Here is a 24,477-nt window from a genome sequence, read left to right as displayed (position 1 = left end):
ACACTCACAGAATTTTCCCATATAAATAAATGGTAATTGCTTCTTCGCTTTACGACATTCCGGCTTATGAACCATTTCATAGGAACGCTCTACCTTCGGATGGCGGAGGAAACCTGTAGTTTTCTGCTGCATTAACATTTTTGAAGACTCTTGTGCAATAAACTTATAAAATCTTGTAATCACTGGCAGTTTGGTTCTGTTCTAGTTTCCAAAATATTGCAGTTTCTCGCGATGAATGTTACTATGATTTACAAGACAAAACATTTGAATAATTCAAAATCAAATATGCTGACTACTTTTATTTGGAATAAAAGCACTCTGCACAATTGCCTAAAAACTCAAAAAGCTGTTCTTTCTAATGTTTTAATCTGTTTGTGACTACAGTTTTATTTTGTACTCTTAAAATGACAACAGTTCCTGTCTATAAAAGCTGTTAGAAGTAGTTGGTGGATATTTCCCATAATTTTTGTAATTTAACCTGCCAGTAATCATTTAGTGAAATGCATTTAAAGTCTAACAAAATAGAGATAAACTTAAAAGGCTAATTTCATTTTTGTAACTTTTGCAGCATTATCTTACTTGTACAGCTTAGCTTGTCACATTTTCATTTTGTTCCTGGTTATTCAGAGCTCTCTATTCCCTCAGCTATATGCAACTTTTTGACTGACTTCCTCTCTTATTTGTCACTCTTCACTGCCAAGTTTCTCTTATAACATTATTCTCAGCTTCATCCCCCTCTGTTAAGGCCACTTCTTTGACAACCTATCTGGAAAAATTTCTTGAACCACAGACCACCCACTGCTCATTTTCATTCCTATTTCTTCAGGATTAAACTCTTTAACGTTCTTCCCATCTTCACTCAGTAGTTCCTCTGAAATGTAAACTCTGGTGCAAATAATGTTTAGGACTTCTGTCTTCAGTGGCATCATAGTGCTGATATGAGTGGCTTGTTACAAATCTTTCCACTTCATTGAAGCTTCACAGGCTGCGTTGGCTGTAATATAATACAGCTAGATGATACAATATCTTTGTCCCATCCCCAGTTCCTGTGAGATTTTCACCTTTGAGTACTTAATCCTCTTTTTATTCTCTTTTAATGGTACATCTCTACCATTGGCAGATGTACCACTCCTAAAACTCCTTGTTTTTTGACAGTGTTACCTTTCATTTCCCAAGCCTCAAGGTAAATCTATTTAATGGAGTACTGCTCATATATTTTCATCTTTCTCTTGTATTATAATCATGTTTTCTCTCAGCAAAGCACACAAGGCTTATTGGACAGTTGACATTTTGGACTGAGAACCTTCATCAAGGGGGAGAGAAGATGAGAAGTTAGAGCAAGGTGGTGGGGGAGGGAAGGGGAGGAAGAAATACAAGGTGGTAGGTGATGGGAAAAACCAGGAGAGGGGGAGAGGTGAAGTAAATGGTTGGGAAGCTGTTAGGGAAGAGATAAAGGGCTGGAGAAGGGGTAATCTGATAGGAGAAGGAGGAAAGGAAAGGGGAAGGAGCCCCAGAGGGAGGTGATGAGTAGGTAAGGAGATGAGGTGAGAGAGGGAAACTGGAATGGGTATAGTGGAGGGGGAGGGAAGAGAGTAATTAACGGAAGTTCAAGAAATCAGTGTTCATGCCATCAGGTTGGAGGCTAACCAGATAGAAGATGAGGTGTTGCTCTTCCAACCTGAGTGTAGCTTCTTTGCAGCGGTAGAGGAAGTCATGGAATGACATGTAGGAATGTGAACAGGAAATAGAATTGAAGTGGGTGGTCACTGGAAGATCCTGCACTTTCTGACAGATGGAGAATATTGTGCTCAACGAAGTGGTCTCCCAGTCTATGTTGGGCCTCACTGTTATACAGGAGGCCACAGGAACACTGGATACAGTGGGTGATCCCAACATGCTCACAGGTGAAGTGTCACCTCATCTGGAAGGACTATTTGGGGCTCTGAATGGTAGTGAAGGAGGAGGTATAGGGACAGATATGGTACTTGTTTCACATGCAAGGATAAAAGAACAAGGAGGGAGATCGGTGGGGAGGGATGAATGGACAAGGGAGTCGCATAGGGAGCGATCCCTGCTGAAAGTGGTGGAGGAAAAGATATGCTTGGTGGTGGGATCCCATTGGAGATGGCAGGAGTTACGGAGAATTATGTGCTGGCCTCACCTCATCTCTTTACCTGTCCATCAGCTCCCTCTGGTGCTCCTCTCCCCTTTATTTCATGGTCTTTTACCGTCTCCTATCAGGTTCCCTCTTCTCCAACACTTTATCTCTTTCACCTATCTGCTATCCAGCCCTTTACTTCATCCCTCCCCCTCTCCTGGTTTCACCTATCACCTACCATCTTGTACTACTTTCTTCCCTCTCGCCGCCTTCTTGCACTAATTTCTCATCTTTTTTTTTCCAGTCCTGATGAAGGGTCTCGGCCTGAAACATCAATCATTTACTTTTTTCCATAGATGCTGCCTGACCTGCTGAATTCCTCCAGCACACTTTGAGTGTGTTTTGCTTGGATTTCTAGTTCTGCAGATTTTGTCGACTTTGTTCTACAAAAGGCTTATTATTTGTTTTGTTCTTTACCTGTATTCTACTGCATCAGCAGATGAGGGGTGTGTTGAAACTTAACCATCAAATTCACCTCTTGCTGTGTCACAACCAACTTGCTGTTGCCAGATGTCCCTTGTGTATTACAGCTTCAATTGTATGATTGCAGCCTTCAGTTAATATTTGGAATGTTGAAGCGTAAGTTTAAGGTCTGTTCCTTAACTTAACCTAAGCTCCCTCTGAAACCTGTTGTTTTACAGAGATATTTGTCATTCTGTTCAGCTCACAAGTGTACTTCAAACTACACAATCTTGCACTCAAAAAGGCAACTTCCACCTCTGTTTCTTCCTCCTCGAACCCTGGGAAAACTCATCCATATTTTGTCCTTCCAATCAATCACTGTTTTAACTTCAACGTGCCCAGAATGTGTCCTACAACAAGCCTCTTGCATACATTATTCAATCTTGGTTAGTTCTCTGATAAAAGCACATTAAATTGAAGATTTGGATTTTAAATTACACCATTGGCTATGCTTCCTTGTTGTATTCTCAGTGTGCATCAGGTGAAATGCAGTATTGTAAAGGGACAAATCTGCTCATTGATAATTGATGAGGAATTATCCTTTAAAAAAGTGCAATGAAACAAATTTATGACAAAGCCAGAGATTATATTGATGAAGGTTGTTTTGAAAGGGAGATCATGATTGCAAGGATTTAATTTTGATGTGAGATAAAGTCTGTAGAAATTATTTTGTTAATGGAACATAAAACTGCCCTGTTGTAAGTTTTGTCTGTTTAATTCAAGTGATAGCCTTCAGAACAAGCTTAAAGAAATCTAAGAAGTATAATAAAATAGAATGTTCATGTGTCCCTGCACAATTCAGTCACTAAACAACCTAGAAGTCTGAAATTTTGCATGTAAGTTAGGTTTAGCACGAGGTTGTGCACTTACACTCTTAATTTTAGAACTGCCATGGCACAGAAGGAACCTAACTGTAGTGTTCCTCACTGATCTATCTTTGAGATACTAAATATTTGTGTGGACCTGACCAAAGTGCTTTTGGTGCATCTGATACGCAAATAGAAGCTGAATATTTGTGCACCAAGTTTCTGTAGGAGATGAGCTATGATTTAAATCTGTAAGCTGAATATATCTAAGAGAAAGAACCAAGTTTAATGAGACGGCAAAGAAATGTCTTAGATACTTTTATGAAGGCTGCTTAGAATTGTCAAGACATGTATGTTTTTGGATGCCCCAGGTGGAAAGGGAGAAACTTTTCAAATTATTTTGAATCAAATTCGAAAGTAATGTATGATTGCCCTGACTGTTGCATCGTTAGGTATTGCTGGGATACTTTGGACAGAAGAGAAAACTGCACATTTGGCTTTAAAACTCTCTTTAACTTTGACAAATGTGGAGACTCAAATGAGATACTGCAAAAGGAATTAAAAATCTAAAATGATTGTAAAACAGCTGTCTGGGAGAATGTATGACTGCTTGCAAAGCTGCCATTGAAGCATTAGATCAAACATTGCTAATCTTAGACAAAATAACAAATGTACGGGATGTGTTATTTGAGTGCTAACCTGGCTTTCATCAAACATTATCAGTAATTCCATGAGGTACTAAAGCATATGAATTGAAAGCCTTCATTGCAGGATATATTTTGGAAAATGTTAAGTTATTACACTTGAAAGCCAGTAGATGTAGATAGTAGGTGATCTATCTGTGGGAGTTTGCTATGAATTTACTCAAATTAAGAAATGGAGAAATTAACCGTGAAGATTCAACAAGAATCATTTCATTGAGGAACTTGGACCAAATATTAGATTGCTTCATGATCCAATTCAAGCTGTTATTGCAGATGTCATTCTACACCATTTGAATTACCAGTGATTGTGTGAAAGAGCAACTTTAGCATCAAAAAATTATACAGTGCAGGCCGTGGAAAAAAAACTTCTTTCAAAGCTTGCTGGACAACCTGTACAATATAAATCTATTGACAATGTGATGGCTATATTTATGAGGCTGTACATTTTCCTGGTGTGTGATCACATAATCTTGGAACTTTGTTTCCTTCTGCAATCCCTTACCGTACACCATATGAAATGAGTACTGTGAGTGAGCTCCAATCATGTTTGTCAGGAATTTCGATCCACTGATTCTGTGTAATGGCAGAAGATTAACAGTTCAAAAATTACTACCCCATGTAATTGAAGCTACAAAAATGGTTGATAATGCAGTTGGGAAAAATGCCTTCACCCCTCAGTTACCAATTATCCCAAGGGATCTACCTTTTCAATTCAAGCAATTCACTTCCCTGTTCAACTTGGTTTTACTATGAGCATTAACAAAACACAAGGACAATCACTAAAATTGTTGACATTTAAGCTTTCCCCCAGACTCAGCTATATTTTTTCTTCTGTTTCAAGGATGCCTGCAGATAGTAAGAAATTCAGGTTGTATCTTGTATACATTCTCTGGTACTAAATGGAGCTATTGAACTATTTTGGTTCCTCCAGAGATGAAAATGAAGGTAATAGATACATAATTGCATCAGCTACAAAATAAATCATGCATTCTGAAGGACTTTGCATAGGTACACACCTGCTTAAAAAAAACCATATTGAATGTAGTTTTTGTACACATAATTATTTTTGACGTGTGCGTTTTTGTTGGTAACTTTAGTTAACCACATTTTAAATCCTCTACTTATATTATGTATTTAAGTAAATACGTATATAAGGAAATGTAATATTGTATATATTTGTTACATTTCATTTCATTTATAATGATTGTTATAAAACCTAATTGCATAGAAACAAACAATCCATGATTGTAAGCATAACAAGGTATAGCAACGATTAAGTAATATAGAGAGAGTCCATTGTGTAATATCTTGAAACATAAGTTATATTTCGTTGCAGTACACCAGCTTTTAACTGACTGAGGCATTACATTTATTTTCAGAATGTAAGAAGTGTTTACAGAGTTCCTTTCTGAGCAATAAATATAATTAATTATTTGCCACATTTGTCTACAATATGTGACCACTCTGTAAAGAGATTTGTTAAATAGTTCAGGTCACATTAGTCATGAGAGGAACAATAAGAATGCATATTTCATTTCATTTCTTCAATAATGCAAAATAATTAAGATTTATTTGTGTTTTGGATGATGGCCAAATTCTGGTTACCTTTTGAGTTGAAGAAATAAATGTATCACTTTGCTGGAATAAAGCAGCGGTCCCCAACCACAAGCAAAGCATGTGCTACTGGGCCGCGAGGAAACGATATGAGTCAGCTGCACCTTTCCTCATTCCCGGTCACGCACAGTTGAACTTGGGATTGCCAACTGTCCCGTATTTGCGGGGACATCCCGTATATTAGGCTAAATTGGTTTGTCCCATATGGGACTGCCCTTGTCCCATATTTACCCCACTAAGGTAGAGCATTTCTATGAAACCTTTCGTGCCGAAATGGCGTAAAGTGAAGAAGCAATTACCATTAGTTTATATGAAAAAAAATTTTTGAGCATTTCCAGATCCAAAAAATAACCTACCAAATCATGCCAAATAACACATAAACCCTAAAATAATTCTAACATATAGTAAAAGCATTTATGATATGATAAATACATAGCCTATATAAAGTAGAAATAATGTATGTACAGTGTAGTCGGGAAGATTAAGCCAAAACCGATTTGTGGGGAAAAAATTCGGCATGTATACGCATGCGCACGTCACGCATGCGCACACAGGAGCCCGCTCAAGGTTTCATGGTCATGGTAGTCTTTCTCAGGGTAAACACAAGTGTCTTGTCAACACACACAAAAAATGCTGGTGAATGCAGCAGGCCAGGCAGCATCTATAGGAAGAGGTACAGTCGAGTTTTCGGGCTGGGACCCTTCGTCGGGATTTGACTGCTACTTTTGTCCCTTATTTGGGAGTGAGAAAGTTGGCAACCTTAACTGTAAAAGACATGTTGAGGTGAGTTTAACCCCACTTGAACACCCCCCCCCCCCCCCCCACAACCTCCTGTCGGCTGGTCTGCAAGAATATTGTCAATATTAAACCGGTCCACCGTGCAAAAAAGGTTGGGAACCCCTGGAATAAAGAACAAAATAACTAATATTTTCTGACTGTGATGAACATCTGTTGAAACATAAATCCTGAGACGAAAATCTCATTTTCTGACTTAATATGCAAATAAGATTCAGAACTCCTTTGATTTATTTGATATTGGCCATTATGAATAATTAAATTGTTATTACCATTTAGAAGTTCATTTTATGTTGCAGCTGCAAATCTCAGGCTTATTGTTCAAGTTAAATCAACCAAATTTCTGTTTTAATTGCTTGGGAGACATTAAAGAAATGATTTTCAAGCACAGAATCAATGGATTGTGAATTATCCAAATGATAATATGAATTAATGATAATTCAGAAATAGTGAGTATAGTGCTGTATAGTGCATATTTGCTGGCACAGAATTGAGAAATTGCCTTAGCAATTCTTGTAAGGCAGTGTTGTTAGTTGCTTCAATTAGGGTCCTGAAACCTTTGCACTTAGAAAGAAACTGGTATTCTGAAGACGAGTCTATTTGATCATATAGCCAAGGGATGTTAAGGCTGTACTAAAGTAGGCCAGCCAATAAATGGTTATAGCACAGGAGAAGGCCCATTTAGTCCATCTTTGTGTTGTGATGAGATGAAAACTCTAGGCTTATTATTTTTTAATTGTTGTTTTAGTAAATTGAGTAACTTTTTTCTGGAAGGATATGCAGTGTGATTGGTCAGACATCTATCATTGTATTTTCTTGTTAAATGGAGCAAATGGGTCCCTCTTTTTCAGCAAATCGTGATGGGTTGAACAACCTACTGCATTTTACTTTCTGTAATGTCTGGCTGGTGAGAATATTGATTTTTTTTTAACTGATCAAAGAAACATTGTCGTTCCCACCGCCCACCCCCCACCCCCCCAGTATCTTTAAAGGCAATCTGATGTTCAAGCCCGTGTTGTTCAATCATACCCATGTGATCAATTGACCTACTAACCCGTACATCTTTGGAATGTGGGTGAAAACTGGAGCACCCAGAGGAAACCCAAGTGGTCATGGGGAGAACGTGCAAACTCCTACAGACAGCGACAGAATTGAACCTTGGGTTGCTAGTGCTGTAATAACATGCTAATGGTACACTGCTGTGTTGTCTGCTTCACCATTATTGCATCATTCTGTATCAGATTCATTTATAGCCTGCATGTCCAGTCATTATCTTCGAAAAGATGTAGGTTGCCTCCAGTTCTGAGATTCTCATTCTTTTGCTTTTACAAAACTTCCATTTAGATGAATAGTTATTTGGTGATACACTTGATAAAAATTTTGAGCAGTCTGAGATTATTGCCCATGGGTGCATTTATTTATCAGTTGATTTAATTTTTGTTGATTCAAAAGGAAGTGAAATTAAGCATTTGATGGTAGTGCTTTCTCTAGTCTGGAATTTATGGGATATGGATAATTGCTGTGGCCCATGTAACAAATCCTTTAAAATATCGAAAGTCCAGCCCTTTCTTCTTATTCAGGTTTACCAATAGCTTTCAGTGAGCAGTGGGTCACCTCTCTGCCTTTGAAGGCCTAAGCACCATTTATAAGATCCAGATCAGGAATCTGTGGAATGCTCGCTATTTGCGATGGAGGTATGCAGCAACACCTGAGATTCCATGCTTTCCAGGAAAGAATAGTTTGTTAGGTTGGTGTGAATGACGTGAGCATTGTGGCAACACAGCAGCAGTACTTCCTCGATCTGTGAACTCTGCAATTCAGAACAAAGCAAGCCATCTTTGTCTGGAAACATCATCACCTTCAGTCACAGACTGTGCTAAATTGCACATTTCTAGTATTATTTTAGTGATGGCAGTGTTCTTGTCAGTGATATATGACAAAATGCATTAAAATAGCCACTTAAAATATTTTTACTTTCATTGATGGAAATTAATTGACTCAGAGAAACATTGTGCTAAGATGATTGTAGGTTTCTATGGCGTGTTTCATTAATTTTGAGCAACTGACTAAAACAACTTCATGGCCTTATACACATCTGTAATTTATTCCTGACCATTGTCAGTGTATTTATGTTTACAAGAAATGTAATTCATGCTTTCATTGACAATCTGTAGTGACCACAAAGCCTCTAAGCATTGCAAACCATTCCTTCCATAGCCATCCTTAAATGGGTTTTTGAGTATGTCACTTGAACAGTGTAAAATTAATTGAAAATTTACAAAGGAGAGTTGTTATTTCTCTTTAACTGACTGTTTAATGTTTTTAAATGTACCTCTAACTTTGAACAGCATGATTTTAATTCTTCATTATCAATATAAATTATTCAATTATTTGAAGATGAAATTAAGTGAAAGAAGTGAATTTATCATTTTTAATATTTTGAGTAAAACCATTGAGTTATGAGGAGAGCATTTTTCATTGCTTCAGTTACCTACTCACTTTTTATTGGTCTTTCAAAGCAATCTATTTATAAACTTCAACTCATGCAAAATGTTGCTGCTAGGCTTTTAACTAAAACCAAGATGAGGGTGCATATGACTCCTGTCCTAGCTACTCTGCTTTGGCTTCCGTGCTCTTTTAGAATTGATTTTAAAATTCTCTTGTTTATAAAACTCGCAATGGTCTGGGACTGGAGCACAGATTCACTTTTGTTTTATAATCCTGCTTGATCTCTCATGTCTTCTTCTGACAGTCTCTTGAATTTAAGCAATCTTCCTCAAAAGATACTTGACAGATCAGCTTTTTTGAGCTGTGCTCCTAAACTATTGAACACCATACCGAAAACTATAAGGGATGCAGACTCTCATCTTGCTATTTCATGCTCTTGTTATTTATTTCTATTTATTTATAGTTGCATTTCAATAGTCTGTTGTCTTCTGTGCTCTTGCTCTTTCGTTGAACCTGTTTACAGTTACTATTCTTTAGATTTGTTGAGTATGCCTGCAGGAAAAAGAATCTCAGGGTTGTATGTGGTGACATGTATGTATTCTGATAAACTTTACTTCGAACTTTGATTCAGTTGATACTTTCAAACGTCATTCAAAATGATTTATTTAATCTTGCTTTTAACTGACATCACTTTGTCTTTTATATTTTTGCAGTTTATCTCATTGTAAAGCACTTTGAACTACATTATTTGTATGAAAGGTGTTCTGTTAATAAGTTGTTATTACTCAAGCTGTGGAATTTGATGCAAGTGTCAAGCATAATACAGTCAGATATCTTCTCACTTCAGATTGATAGATTTAAATGTTCTGTAGTTTTCTAACATTGCACAAAGATAAGATTCCATTTATGGCAGACGTTTTAAGAACTCTGAGACGAGTGAAATTTTGATTCAATTCAGAAAGATGTACATTGAGTCAGAATTTAATACAATAGAGCAAGATAGTAACTTCCATATGCAAGTAATGATTTTTTAAAAATTGGAGATTCTTCTTGATAGTACCAGTTATTTTCTGTGCCTGCATTGTCAATAGAAAGTATGAATATATTAATTGATATATGAAACTGAACAGGTTAAACAAACATTGTTTTTAGTCTAGATTCTTTGTTTCCTTCGTGAACAACACACTGAATTGGAAGGAAATGGAGAGGAGTGTTAAAGCGAGAAGAAAATCAGCTTCCAGATGAAAAATCATGTCCTTCAGAGCTTGTGATAGTGCTGGTTGAATGGATGGAACATAAGACAGAGGTTACTGTTAAGTGAGTGGAAAGAGAGGATACAGTGTTGTGAAGGACAAAAAACAAGAAATGTTTGTAAGGGAAGAGTCTAGTTGAAGGCAAAACTTGCTTGACAGCAGGGCTGGAAATTAAAGTCGTCAGTCTTTTGGAGATTCCCAGGGAGCTGGTCTTCCTCGGTTTTGTTCTGCTTATGACCCTAGACATTTATTCACCACTACGGTGTTGTTCTGCTTATGACCCTAGACATTTTTTCACCACTAGACAACGGCGTGACCCACTGGGTCATCCTTTGAGAGAAGGGTAGTGCAGTCTGATGTGACCAGAATGAACATTAAATTTTCCTGAATGCTATTGGCATCGTTTTGCTTTGGAAATTGAAGAAGAAAACCTCAGTTTATTAAAGCTTATTGGCATCAGTTCTGGTTAACCTGCCACCCTTGTGCCCCTCGTCATTCTGGAGACGTGCAGTTCTTTCATCCACCGTCTCTTCATGTCTTCTGCTGTTTATTCTTTGTCTCTGATCTTGGAGACGTGCATTTCTCTACTCCTTTGTCTCTTTCTGTCTCCTCCTTCTGTGCCTGTTTTTGTCATTCTGGAGACCTGCAGCCCTTTCATCCCCCGTCTCTTCATCTCTTCTGCTGTTTGTTGTTTGTCTCGGATCCTGGAGAGGTGCACTTCTCAGCTCCTTTGTCTCTTCATCTCTCCTCCTTCTATGCCAGTTGTTGTCATTTTGGAGACGTGCATGCCTCTCCTTCTCTGTCTCTTCTTCTCTCATCTTTTTTGTCCTGACTCTTTGATCCTGGAGTTGTGCGGCCCTGGCCTCATCCGATTCTTGTTCTCTCCCTCTCCTTGCCGCTTCCCAACATCGTTTGGCGTCATCTCTTGACCATATTGTCCCCCTTCTCTTTCCATGCGGCATAATTATGTTGACCATTTTACCCTAATGCTGGATAGAAGATAGGAAGCATTAACACCAAAGCCTCCAAGATGCTGATTATCCTTGATGATGTGGTTGGCGCTCTCCTAAATGGAAGTGATATAGTCACTGCTGTCCTTTGACTGTAGAAAGGATTTGATGGGTGTCTCGAAGTGCATCATTACAATAAGATTTAATTATCTCTTATTGATGGGTCTCAGTTTGATCTGTCCCAATCCTGCACATGCTGATGGTGATTAGCAGAATGTGACCGCTCAAAATAAAGCTGCCCTGCCCTTTTGCTCCGGTTGGTGTCGCTGTGAGCACGTGAGTCGCTCCTGAGGCTGGCCGTGCGCATGCGTCGTGGTGTCCATCATGGCTGACATCGGCTCTCGGGTGAATGCAGGGCTGTTGATTTTGGCGAGTGAGGAATTTTATACGAATTTATAACCCTGAACTTTGCCTGCACTCTGTAAGTTCGCGCATTTTAAGTCGATTTAGCCAAAAATAGTGCTGCTGTAATGCACAGTTTGTGCTAATTGGAGGTCACAAACAGACAAACAGAGAATGAGAGTTTTAGTAGTATATAGATTGTTATTATCTTTCCAGCCTTCTCAAACTTGGCTCATCTTGTGAAAACTTTTATCTGCAGTCTCTTATAATGGACTTGGCCTGTGATTAAAATATCCATTGATATTCCCTCTACATTCTCAATTCTTTGTTAGTTTAAAGCTCCTTTTGTAGTGATCTCATATACCATAAATTCCGGTGTTTAAGCTGACCCAGAGTATAAGCCGAGTGCCCATTTGCAAGGTTAAAAAAGTGACTTTTTCATGTTACCTTTGTATAAGCTGACCCCTTTTGTAGAGGTTTTGGATCAGGGAGGGAAGTTTTGGATTAGGTTCCAAAGAATCCTCTGAAATGTAAGCCCCCTGAAACCATTTAGCGCCCATTGTAATCTCGTTAAAACATAACACGGGGTGGCGGGATCAGTACGTGTACTCAGTATTGAGTTTGCGACCACCATGTACGAAAGATTAAAACGAATGTGATATGATGCTGGCTTCAAGCTGAAGGTTGTTGATTTTGCTAAAGGGACGAATAATTCTGCAGCTGTTAAGAAGTTTAGTGTAAACGAGGAACAAGTGGAGAAAGTGGAGAGAGTGGAGAAAGGCCGAGGACATGCTGAGGGAAATGCCAAAGACGAAATGTGCAAACCACGGGAAAACATGCCAGTGGCCAGAACTGGAAGAGAAAGTTTTAGAGTGGGTGAATCACCAGTGATCGTCTGGATACATTGTTACCAGAGAAATGATTCGAGTTCAAGTGTTGAAATGAGCCAAAAAACACTGTGAGGTCAGCGAAAATTTCAAAGCTACGTGAAGTTGGTGCACCCGATTTATGAATAGACGCGTTCTTGTGTTGAGACAAAAAACAAAGATTGCTCAGAAGTTGCCGAGCGACCTTGGTAATAAGACTACGGCCTTCCAATTGTTTGTAATCAAGCATCGAAAGGCACATTCTTACCTGCTCTCACTGATTGGTAACATGGACGAGACACCAATGTTCTTTGACTTTGCTGGCAACCGCACTGTCAATCAGAAGGGGGAGAAAACAGTCCTTGTCAAAACAACTGGACACGAGAAGCAACATTTTACTGTCGTGTTAACGTGTATGGCTGATGGGACCAAACTACCACCGATGGTGATTTTTAAAAGGATAACATTCCCAAAGATAGAAAAATTCCCGCAGGGTGTTGTTTACGTTCAAGAACGCGGCTGGATGGACGAAGCGGGTTGCTTGAAGTGGGTTAAAGAGGTGTAGCGTTGACGTCCTGAAGGTTTCAGGAAGGAAAAGTTGCTACTTGTCTGGGACATGTTCAAAGCGCACTTGTCAGGTGTGACAAAAGCAGCATCGAAAGCTGAAAATACGGACATTGCAGTCATCCCCGGTGATCTGACGTCCGTGCTCCAGCCACTAGATGTGTGTTTTGTAGGTCTTTCTTTTGTGTAGATTTCATAAGCGTTTGTATTTTCTTTTGTATTTGACTCAAAAACAGCCAATAAATATGACCTGTCTTCCATGTATTCGTTTTTCCAAAGTTGGCACCCTCTGTATAAGCCGACCCCCTAATTTTAGGACCAAAACTTAAGGCCAAATTCTCGGCTTATACACCAGAATTTACGGTATGATAAGAAACCTCACATCTTAACTCCAAATGTAACTTTCAGAACTTTTATAATTCAAGTGGATTGTGTTTGACTACATTAATTTAAATCAGCAAGATTAGATTTCCACCAGACTATGTTGTTCCCTTTTGTACAGTCCCTCTTGGTAGATTCAGTACAATTTTTTTTTCCCAAAGTGTGTATAGCAGTAGCATATTAAGTAGTCAGGAATAAGGGTATTTTATTTCAGTGACCATTTTATTTACTTAAGCTATTGATATTAGAGAGCAGACTTTGTAAGAGATTCAAGCTGACCTATATTATTTAATTTTCACATATAAGATGTGAAGGGAATGACTTTCAAAATAGCTTGCTTGGATGGAAGTATTTATGTAATTTTATTTTCATTGGGCGAGGTTGATTCATGTTATAATTGGGCAGCAAATGCAGCACATATTTAGAAATAAATAACTTGAAAATGCTTAAATCAGATTTAAAACTGGTCCTGATAAAGGGTCTCGGCCTGAAAAGTCAATTGTTTATTCCTCTCCATAGATAATGCCTGACCTGCAGATTATCCTCCAACACTTTGTGCGTGTTTCTTAAATCTAATTTAACTTTTTGGCAATATTTCAATTGTTTCCAAATTCCATCTGATAAAAGCAGTCATTAGCACGATTTTTAATTGAATGTCAGATTTTACCTTTTGTGCTGGTGACTTGTATGAGGGCACTGAATGTAATGTGTTCATGTTTACTAACAATCTAAATCTCTAGATGAGGGAGTAGTGTCGGGTGAAAAGGAACAAGAATTTGGCAGTGTGATTGTGAAATTATCCATTCTTGTAGGAAGAATAGGAAAGCTGTATCATTATGATGATGTAGACAATAGGGCCTGGAGCTTGAATTAACCCATGGGACCATAGGAATAGCATGATGTTGATCGAGCACAATGTGGTCCAGTATCTATTTTTAAGTGTTACTGGTTTCCAATAATTACAAGAAATCCAGTTTATATTTTTAGTATAAAAAATCCAAAGCAAAGTACTGCTGCTGATGGAAATTTGAAATTAAACAGAATGCTGGAAATGCAGCAGCTAGGATAGTCCACTCCTCAGCTTTTTTTTTTCTGTCCTGCCGAAGGGTTTTGGCCCGAAACGTGGACTGTACTTTTATCCATAGATGTGGTCTAGCCTGCTGAGTTCCTCTGGCATTTTGTGTGTGTTGCTTGAATTTCCAGCATATGCAGATTTTCTCTTGTTCAGGCTAGGATAATGATGTTCTTGAGATGAGGGATTTACCCTTCATGATCCATGTTGGAAAAACATCATTGAAGATGCTCTGTCAGATATTAAAAGTAAACTAAAATGTACAATCTGAAATGTAAGTTTGGGATTATTACTCCAATCATATGAACTGGGGTAGTTAAAAGGCTCAGAAACAGAGCAAAAGAGGTTTTACGCTGGTACTAATTTTGTGATGGAGACATTGGAAGAGGCTGAGACTATTGACCAATTATAATTAGGGATATAATAAAAACATTAAACTTCACGAAGAAACTACTCGAATTCAAAGAAATCTTAACAGTAGAAGGATCAGAAAAATGAGTAAAGGATGCACTGAAGGGAGAAATTAGGAGAGTGCTAATTGCCAGTAATTAAATTGTAAACCAGAGACCTGGCGGTAAATTAATGACTAAAACAATAAGAATTAAAAATGAAAACAGTTTAAACAGGCAATCAAAGTAAATACAATGACTTAGCTTTATTTGGAAAAGACCTGCATGCAATCAGGCACGATCAAAATTTGGCTACAAAATTAACAGAATTTGTATTCCATATTGCATTAAAAATAGATTGGGGGGAGAAAAGGTGTGGTTGTTAAGGTAAAGAGGAACTGTATTTGTTAAGGTAATATAATAGACAGTACTTTGGGTACAGAATACGTCAAGATCTTGTTAAAAGGTAATAGAAGGAACTTGCATATCCAGCATTTCTATCTCAGGCAGCTAACTTTTCTTCGCGTTAAGTACAAAAGTTTTGTGCTGAGAATATGTCTGCTGAACCTGTGTTAGATTAGATGCAATGCAGTGAGGACCATTCATTTTAAGGGAGAGGAATGGCTACTAGGTAGAAAAGTAAGTTAGGTAGTTTACATTTTCAAAGTACTGTACATGATACCATGTACAACCCTGAGATTCATTTTATGCAGGCATTCATAGCAATTACAAAGAAACAATAGAATCAGTGTAAAACTGCACACAGCAAAAATGGACAAACATCTTATTTGTAAGAGACAATCTGCAATTACAACAAAAAGCAAAATAACGAAATTAAATATTGTGAACCTGAAATGCAGTGTCCTTGAAAGCGAGTCCTTTGGTTGGAGTTGAGTGTTGGAGTGAGTGAATTTGAGTGAAGTTATGCCCTCTGATTCAAGAGCCTGATGATTAAGGGGTAATAGCTGTTCTTGAGCCTGGTAGTATGATCCTAAGGCTCCTGTACTTTTTTCTTGATGGCAACAGCAAAAAGTTAGCATGGCCTGGGTAGTGAGGTTCCTTGATGATGGATGCTACTTTCCCACATCAGCGCTTTGTATAGATGTGCTCAACAGTGGTGAGGGCTTTACCCGTGATGGACTGGGCCAGTTTTACTACTTTTTGTAGGCTTTTTCATTCAATAGCATTGGTGTTTCCAAACCAGTCAGTATACTCTCCTCCAAACATTTTTTGAAGTTTTTCAAAGTTTTAAATGGCATATCGAATCTTTGCAAGCTTGTAAGAAAGTATGGCACTGCTCTGCTTTCTTAGTAATAGCACTTGTGTGCTAGCCCTAGGACAGATAACAGCAAGAAACCTTAAGGTTGCTGACCTTCTCCACCTCTGATCCCCTGATGAAGAATGTCTCATGGATCTCCAGTTTCCTCTTCCAATAGTCAATTATCCTTGGTCTTGCTGACATTGAGTTGAGGGTTTTTTCATCAATTGAATTCAGTTGATTATTTTTGAAATGCTTTTAATTTTTATTTTTTATACTTTTTAATATTGCTTCCTTCATGAGGTATAATTTGGCCAACCATCAAAGTTTATTCTTCATTGTTTTATAGTTGCTTTCTTCCCCCTTGTTTCTCCAAGGAATTGCGGTTTGCAAATGTAGAAGGCTTCGCCATGTTGAACTAAGGTGATCCTCACCAGCTGGTAAACAGTAGCAGAACAGGAAAGAGCAAACTATTTTATTGGATGGTTGTCAGTTAACATTGCTACATGGCTGTAGTTACATATATCAAATGTGGTAAAAGCATTGGATTTCTGTCCCTTAAGGATATTGGTGAAACAAATGCATTTTGCAGAAGTCTGGTGCTTCTGTAGTTACCATTATGATTCTTGGTCTTGTCCTGAGTTTGAATTTATTTTCTCTGGCTGCTACTGGAATTGCACAACTCAACCTTCTGAATAATTAGTCCAGGCCTCTGAGTACTTGTCCAATGAATGAAGTGCAGTGCTATTACCCACTAATGACCATCAATTAGTGGCAGAGGAAGAAATATTCAGGCAAAGCTAAGAGACGGATAGCAACTACAGTATCGTTAATTTATATATCTAGAAGTTGTAATAAAAGGAGAAAGGCGAATCAATTTCTATAGCCCCTGCAGGAACATTGCCTCATTCAGGTGTCCAACATGAAAAATAATACTGCTGGATCTTGCGAGGGAAAATGGAAGAGAGTTCCAAGAGTGGGGGGATATCATAGTATTCATAATCAACAGGATGGTTCAAGATCAGAATCAATAGTGCCATTAAGATAATAATTAATATTATAGATTGAAGGAGAGAATGTTACAAGGAAATAAAAGTGAAACAGATAGGTAAACTGACAAAATATTGCAAAACAAAGTGCACAAAAGAAGAATACCAATAGCTTTCAATACCAACATATTTTACTGGCACTAAATACAAGCAAGCTATTCATAGTGTAATGTAGAGCATTAAAAAAAGCAAATATAAAATTAAAAACAAAGAACATAAGGTACAAGAAGTAAATCCTTCCTAGTGCAAGGACAAAAGAGAATTGAGCTTGTGAGAAAAGTTTCAAGCAACAATGAGGAGGTAAAAAGAAATTAAGTTGTCAAGGGAGGAGATGATGCAGTGTAGCTACATAAATAAAGAGAAGTACAAAGTAAGGATTGGGTCATAAATGAAGAGCTTGATAAATTTGCAAGTAAATGTGGATAATTATGCAAAAACAATCACTTGATTTTTCTGAAATAAGGCAATGAAGTAATATCTTTGGATTGAATAAGCCTGAAAGAGAATTTTTAAGAAGTCCCAAGAATGGAAGAGTATCATGGTATTCATAATCAACAGAATGGTTCAAGATCAGAATCAAGAGTAAAATTAAGACAAAAGTTAATGTTGTAGATTGGAGGAAGTAATGTTACAAAGAAATAAAAATGACCAGGCAAATAAACTGACAAAATACTGCAAAACAAAATCAACAGCTATCAAGTTTCAGTAGGTTAAGTTTATTGTATATCCAGAGGTGGTTATTATTATTACTTTATTGTCGCCAAACAATTGACACTAGAGCGTACGATCATCACAGCGATATTTGATACTGCGCTTCGCGCTCCCTGGAGTACCAACAGAGCTTGATGCAATGACCAACAGAGGCACATAGCATCAGATAAGCAGCATGCACAAGAAAAATAAAATAAATACAAGTTGTACTCGTATTTTACAAAAAAAGTGAACACAGAACACCAAGTCCATAAGTGGAGTGATCAAGGTGGTCATAGTTTTTCCAAACTGTAGTGATTAGGGTTATGCAGATTGTTTCAAGTAGCAAATAGTTGAAGTAAAGTAGCTGTTCTTGAACCAAGGTGTGGAACTTCAGGCTTGTATGCTTCTTGCTTGATAGCAGCTGTGAGAAGACTGTGAGGGGATCTTTGATGTTAGATGTTCCCTTGAGGAGTCATCTCATAGAAACTACTGATGGTGGGGAGGAATGTGTCTATGATACATTGGACTGAATTTAAATCCCTGCAGTTTGATTCTGTGCATTCCAATAGACTTATCAGAGTGTCATGCAACTAGTCAGGATACTTCAATAGTACATCTGCAGAGGTTTGCCAGATTCTTCAGTAACATGCCAAACCTCCTCAATTTTTAAAGAAAATAAAGATGCAGGCTTGCCTTCCTTGCAATTGCATCTATGTGCTGGGTCCAGGACAGGTCTTCTAATATGTTAATACCTGGGAATTTAAAGCTACTGACTCTTTCCACCACCAATCATCAAATTCAAATTCACATTGCTTTCCTTGACGTAAAATGCCGAGGCTCTGATTAGGGAGGTGTTAAAATATGAAAGTAGTATTTAGTGCTTTACAAAAAAATCTCAGAAATACAGTGACATTTTACTGTTTCATTTTCTAAATTTAAAATGTATTGAAGTAAGATCTTTCGAGCTAATCTACAAAACACTATGCATCATGTCAAATCAAAAGATAAGTTCCAAAACCTGTCGACAGTTTACTAAAAATTAAAAGCCAAAATTATGAGGCTGAAAAAGTATTCCTCGCCTTTGTGTAATTACTATACTAATTTTCCTCAGGTGCAATATACTGTACTACCTAACCAACTCACCCAATTTGTTGATGTAGAAGATTAGAGGATCACCTGTTTTCAATTAATTCATAAGAACAAATTCTCTCTCCCCCTCTCTCCCCCCCTTCTCCCCCCAACAGTTTAACAGACCAAAGTGTATGTGTGTCATAAATCTAATATTGCACATCAACCAGGGAACACCATCCCTATTGTAAAGTATGATGCTGGTAGCATCATGCTAAAGGGATGCTTTTTAGCAGGATGGACTGGAAATGAAGACAAAAGATCATTCAAGACTAGTCAGGGAAATGATAATAGAGGAGCACAAATCTGGAAAAGGGCATAAGACCATCTCAAAGGCACTGAATATACCTCAGAGCTCAATGTAGTCCATTGTGAAAAAGTAGAAAAAATCTGAAACCACAGCCACACTGCCTAGGTCACACCACCTCTCTAAACTTAGTTGCTGGAGAAGAATGGAACCATCATGCCCACAATCCTGACTGAGAAGTTACAGAACCTGGGCCTCTGTACCTTCCTCTGCAATTGGATCCTCGACTTCCTAACCGGAAGACCACAATCTCTGCAGATTGGTGATAACATCTCCTCCTCACTGACGATCAACACTGGTGCACTTCAGGGGTGTGTGCTTAGCCCACTGCTTTACTCTGTCTCTAATATACCCATGTCTGTGTGGCTACGCATAACTTAATTTCCATCTGTAAATTTGCTGATGATACAACCATTGATGGGAGAATCTCAGATGGAGATGAGAGGGCATACAGGAGGAATGAGATATGCTAACTAGTGGAGTGGTGTCACAGCAATAACTTGGCACTCAACATCAATAAAATGAAAGTGCTGATTGTGGACTTCAGGAAGGGTAAGATGAAGGACCACATACATGTAGTTCTGAGTTGCAGGAAGTATGGGATACAGAGAGAGATGATGAGAAATAAATTAAGGGAGTTGGGGATGCAGGAATTCACACTAAAAGGGTTGCTGGGCATGGGTGAGAGAGCACAAGTCTGGGTATTTTTAGCGTTTTTAAGGGGTACAGGAGTTTTTTATAGAATATGATGAATAAACAGGAATAGGATACTAGGATGGTCAAAGATGGGAGGGTGAAGTGTAGGTTTGTGTATATATATATATATATATGTATATATGTGTGTGTGTGTGTGTGCGATTGGGTGAAGGGATTTAGAATGTATGTCTAGTGCACATTCTGGAGCAGAGGGTGGCAGTAATGCACCATTAAGCTGGATGCAAACCGCCGTAAAACAAGATACAGACAGACAGAAGGACCACATACCAATCTTCATAGAGGGATCAAAAGTGGAGAGAGTGAGCATTTTCAAATTCCTGGGTGTCAATATCTCTGAGGATCTAACCTGGTCCCAACATATCGATGCAGTTATAAAGAAGGCGAGACAGTGACCATACTTCATTAGGAGTTTGAAGAGATTTGGTATGTCAACAAATACACTCAAAAACTTGTATAGATGTACAGTGGAGAGCATTCTAACAGGCTGTATCACTGTCTGGTATTGGGGGGGCGGTGGGAGTGGGAGTATCTTCAAGGACTGGTGTCCCAGAAGGGCAGCGTCCATTATTAAGGACCTCCAGCACCCAGGGCATGCCCTTTTCTCACTGTTACCATCAGGTAGGAAGTACAGAAGCCTGAAGGCACACACTCAGCGATTCAGGAACAGCTTCTTCCCTCCTGCCATCCAATTCCTAAATGGACATTGAACCTGTGAATACTACCTCATTTTTAAAAATGTATTATTTCTGTTTTTTGCATGATTTTTAATCTATTCAAAAAAATTATATACACACACACATGGAAATATATTTATTTATTATTTATTATTTTTCTTCTTCTATATTATGTATTGCATTGAACTGCTGCTGCTAAGTTAACAAATTTCATGACACAGGCCGGTGATAATAAACCTGATTCTGATTCTGATTCACTTGTAAGAGAGACTGTGCGATGGCAATAGTCACTCTGAGTCAGCTGCAGAAGTCAGTGGCTGCACTGGGAAATGAAGTTCATGGCTCCACAATCTCTAAGGCTTTGCACAAAAAGGGTATTTTTGGGAGAGTGGCAAGAAAGAAGCCCAGGCTGAAAAAAACAGCATATCCTTCCTCTTTCTAATGCATCGTGTAAAGGTGTGAAAGAAGATTTTGTGATTGAGTGAGACTACAAGTTTTTGGTCTCAACACTAAGCAGTTCGCGTGACGTAAATCTAATACTGCGCATCAGCCAGGTAACACCATCCCTATTTTTTTTTGTAATTTTTATTGAATTTCATCGTCAAACAAACACTTCCATAAGATGTATTTCAGATACTGTACATATATATCATATAATCATATTTGTCACAAATCTCCAGATAATATTTATCTGAGGTATGCACTTATAGAAAGGAGAGGAAAGAGAACAATCGAAAGAAGAAAACTATGTACAGAGTAGGGAGTGATTTTTTTTTACAACATATTCATCGACTTGTGAGAATTAAAATCAGGCCTATGAGGTGTTATATAGTTAAACCATTTTTTCCAGTATGAATAAAATTGTTCCAACTTATGATTAACAGATGCTGTTATCTTCTCCATTTTGTAAATGTCCATTGTAATTTCTATCCATACATTTAAAGTTGGGCTCTCCTGAGATAACTATTTCCAGGTAAGGGTCTTTTTACGAGCCACCAGCAGTACATTCATTAAATATTTATCTCTTTTCAACCATTCTTGAGGTGTATACCCAAAGTATATCGCCTTACTCTCTAAAGGTATTTCACATTTAAAGATGTCTTGGAGGGCATTATGTATCCCACTTCAATAGTGTTGGATAACGGGGCATTCCCAGAAAATATGATAATGGTTTGCATTTTGATTTCCACAATTTCTCCAGCAAGCAGGGAAGTTACTATTATGATGGGATTTCTGAGAGGGTGTAATAAAATATCTTACTAAGTTTTTCCACCTGAACTCCCTCCATTTCTGTGAACTGGTACACTTCCATTGATACCTCCATATTATTGTCCAGTCTTCCTCAGATATTATTATCCCTCCTTCCTTCTCCCATTTTGTTTTAATGTATGAAGTTGAATGTGTTTTAAGATTTGGCAAACCCTTATAAACGCTTGAAATTATTCTAGTACCATTATCTGAATTATGTGCTTTTCTAAATAGCTCTATCAGACATGTCCTTGCCTTGGTTACATATTTAACCGTTCTATTAACATACTGTTGCATCTGTAAATACTGGTAAAAGTCTTGTTTTTCTAATAAGTGTTTCTCTTTGAGCATTTCAAAACTGAACAGTGTTCCTTCTTTCATTATATTGCAAATAGCTTTTATTCCTTTAGCTGTCCAATCCTTAAATCTAGCATCCAGTTTATTCGGCATAAAATCCGAGTCTATGCACACCATTTAAGAATTGCAATGTCTCTCTCTAGTTTATATTCTTTTATAATAGTTTTCCATATTTTAAGAGTCCATTTCACCCATGGGTTGTTGATATTATTTATGTAACTTTGTAGTTTATCAGCCAAAATTGCCTTATGGGGATGGAAAGTATCCTCCCTCAATGTCTTTACATTGAGCGCCATATGATGGGTTGCACCAGCATACCACGGCTCTCAACTGTTCTGCAAAATAATAATATCGAAGAGAGGGGAGGCCCCATCCCCCTTTTCCTTGGCTAATTGCAAAGTTTTGAGACGAACCCTAGGCCTTTTATCTTGCCATATATATCTTGATAGCATCTTGTTCCACTCATTGAATTGATTTTGGTTAATCTCTATTGGGAGGGTCTGAAAGAGATATAGTAGTTTGAGCAGTATATTCATTTTAATAGATTCAATCCTTGAGCTGAGACCAAGAAAAGGAATTAGGTTCCATCTTGTTATATCTTCCTTGTTTTATATATAGGCTGATAATTGCATTCTGATAATTTTGCCATAACTTTTGGCATAATGATGCCCAAATATTTGACAGACTCTGTTTGCCATGCCCAAGGATATCTAGTTTGAATTTCTCTTGGTGGGCTATAGTTATATGAAAGTAGTTGGGTTTTATCTATGTTGATCTTGTATCCTGATAATTGGCCATATTGTTCAAAGGATTGCATCAATTTAGGTAAAGAGTATTTTGGTTGCCCTAGGTAGATCAAAATGTCACCCACGTAACAGGCCAATTTATGCTCTGTCCCTTTAATAGTAATTCCCCTAATATCTTCATTTTGTCTGATGTATTGAGCTAATGGTTCCAGATATAATGCGAAGAGTAGCGGTGACCATGCACAACCCTGTCTCGTGCCCATTTCTAGGGTAAAACTATTAGATAAATATCCATTGATTTTAATCCTGGCAGTAGGATTGACGTATAGTGCCTGTCTAGTTTTAATAATTGTGTCATGTAGGCCAAATCTATGTAAAACTCTGTAAAGAAAATTCCAATTAACCGAATCAAGTGCCTTTTCAGCGTCCACGCTTAACACTATTGCTTCAATTTCATTTTTTTAAATAAGATCCATAATGTGAAGTGTCCTTCGTATATTGTCTTGTGTTTGGCGTTGTATAAAACCTGTCTGATCATTATGTACCAGCGTGGGTAGAAACTCTTATAATCGTTTGGCCATGATGGAGGTAAATATTCCATAATCCACATTAAGAACAGATATTGGTCTAAATGACCTACATTTCATTTTATCCTTGCCTTCTTTCGGTATAGCTGAGATTATTGCCTCCTGCCAGCTGGGTGGCATTTGCGCCTTTCTTAGGGCCCAGTTCAGTGTGGGGAGCAAAATAGGAATTAACTCACTTCTAAATCCTTTATACCACTCTGCCGTATACCCATCTGGCCCTGGTGACTTGATTAAGTTAAGCCTACTAATTGCAGTTTTTAGTTCAGCTTCAGTTATGTCAGCAGTCATCGTTCTATTTTGTTCTTTGCTTAAAGTGGGTAACTCTAAAGAATTCAGGAAGGTGTCAATTTGGGTTATGCTTCCCCCTGGAACTTTGGAATATAGAGTTTTGTAAAACATTTCAAAAGCTCCTTGAATTTCACTTAGCTTATTTTTTTTTTATCACTTTTGTCCTTGGATCCCTTATTCTATGAATTGTATCTTCTGCTATCTTTTTTTTCAGTTTCCAAGCCAGTATTTTCATAGATTTAGATCCACTTTCATAGTGTCTCTGTTTCAGAAACATTAAATTTTTTCTAATTTCTTGTGGAGCCAAACGATTAATTTCATTCCTAATTTTTAAAATTTCCTCTAGTGTATCCTGTGCCAAACTCAATTTGTTTTTTTTCTAGTTCCTTCAGCTTATTTTGTAGTTCCTCTAATGTTCTATTCATTTTTTTCTTATATATAGATATCACTATGATTTTCCCTCTAAGACAGCCTTCAGAATATCCCATAGAATGGGAGGTGAAACCTCTCCATTATCATTGAATTCTAAGTAAAGACCAATTTCTTTTTTAATTTGTTCCT

General features: G+C 37.8%; 1 protein-coding gene across 2 annotated transcripts in view; it reads left to right on the top strand.

The window, feature by feature from the left end:
* tyw1 (tRNA-yW synthesizing protein 1 homolog (S. cerevisiae)) overlaps positions 1-24,477 on the top strand; it is a 204,278-nt gene that overhangs the window by 115,473 nt on the left and 64,328 nt on the right. The gene's annotated exons all lie outside the window — the stretch shown is intronic.

The sequence above is a fragment of the Mobula birostris genome, chromosome 25 (assembly GCF_030028105.1).
Source record: "Mobula birostris isolate sMobBir1 chromosome 25, sMobBir1.hap1, whole genome shotgun sequence".
In the NCBI taxonomy this organism is placed as follows: Eukaryota; Metazoa; Chordata; class Chondrichthyes; order Myliobatiformes; family Myliobatidae; genus Mobula; species Mobula birostris.
This window is presented reverse-complemented; position numbering and strand designations above follow the sequence as displayed.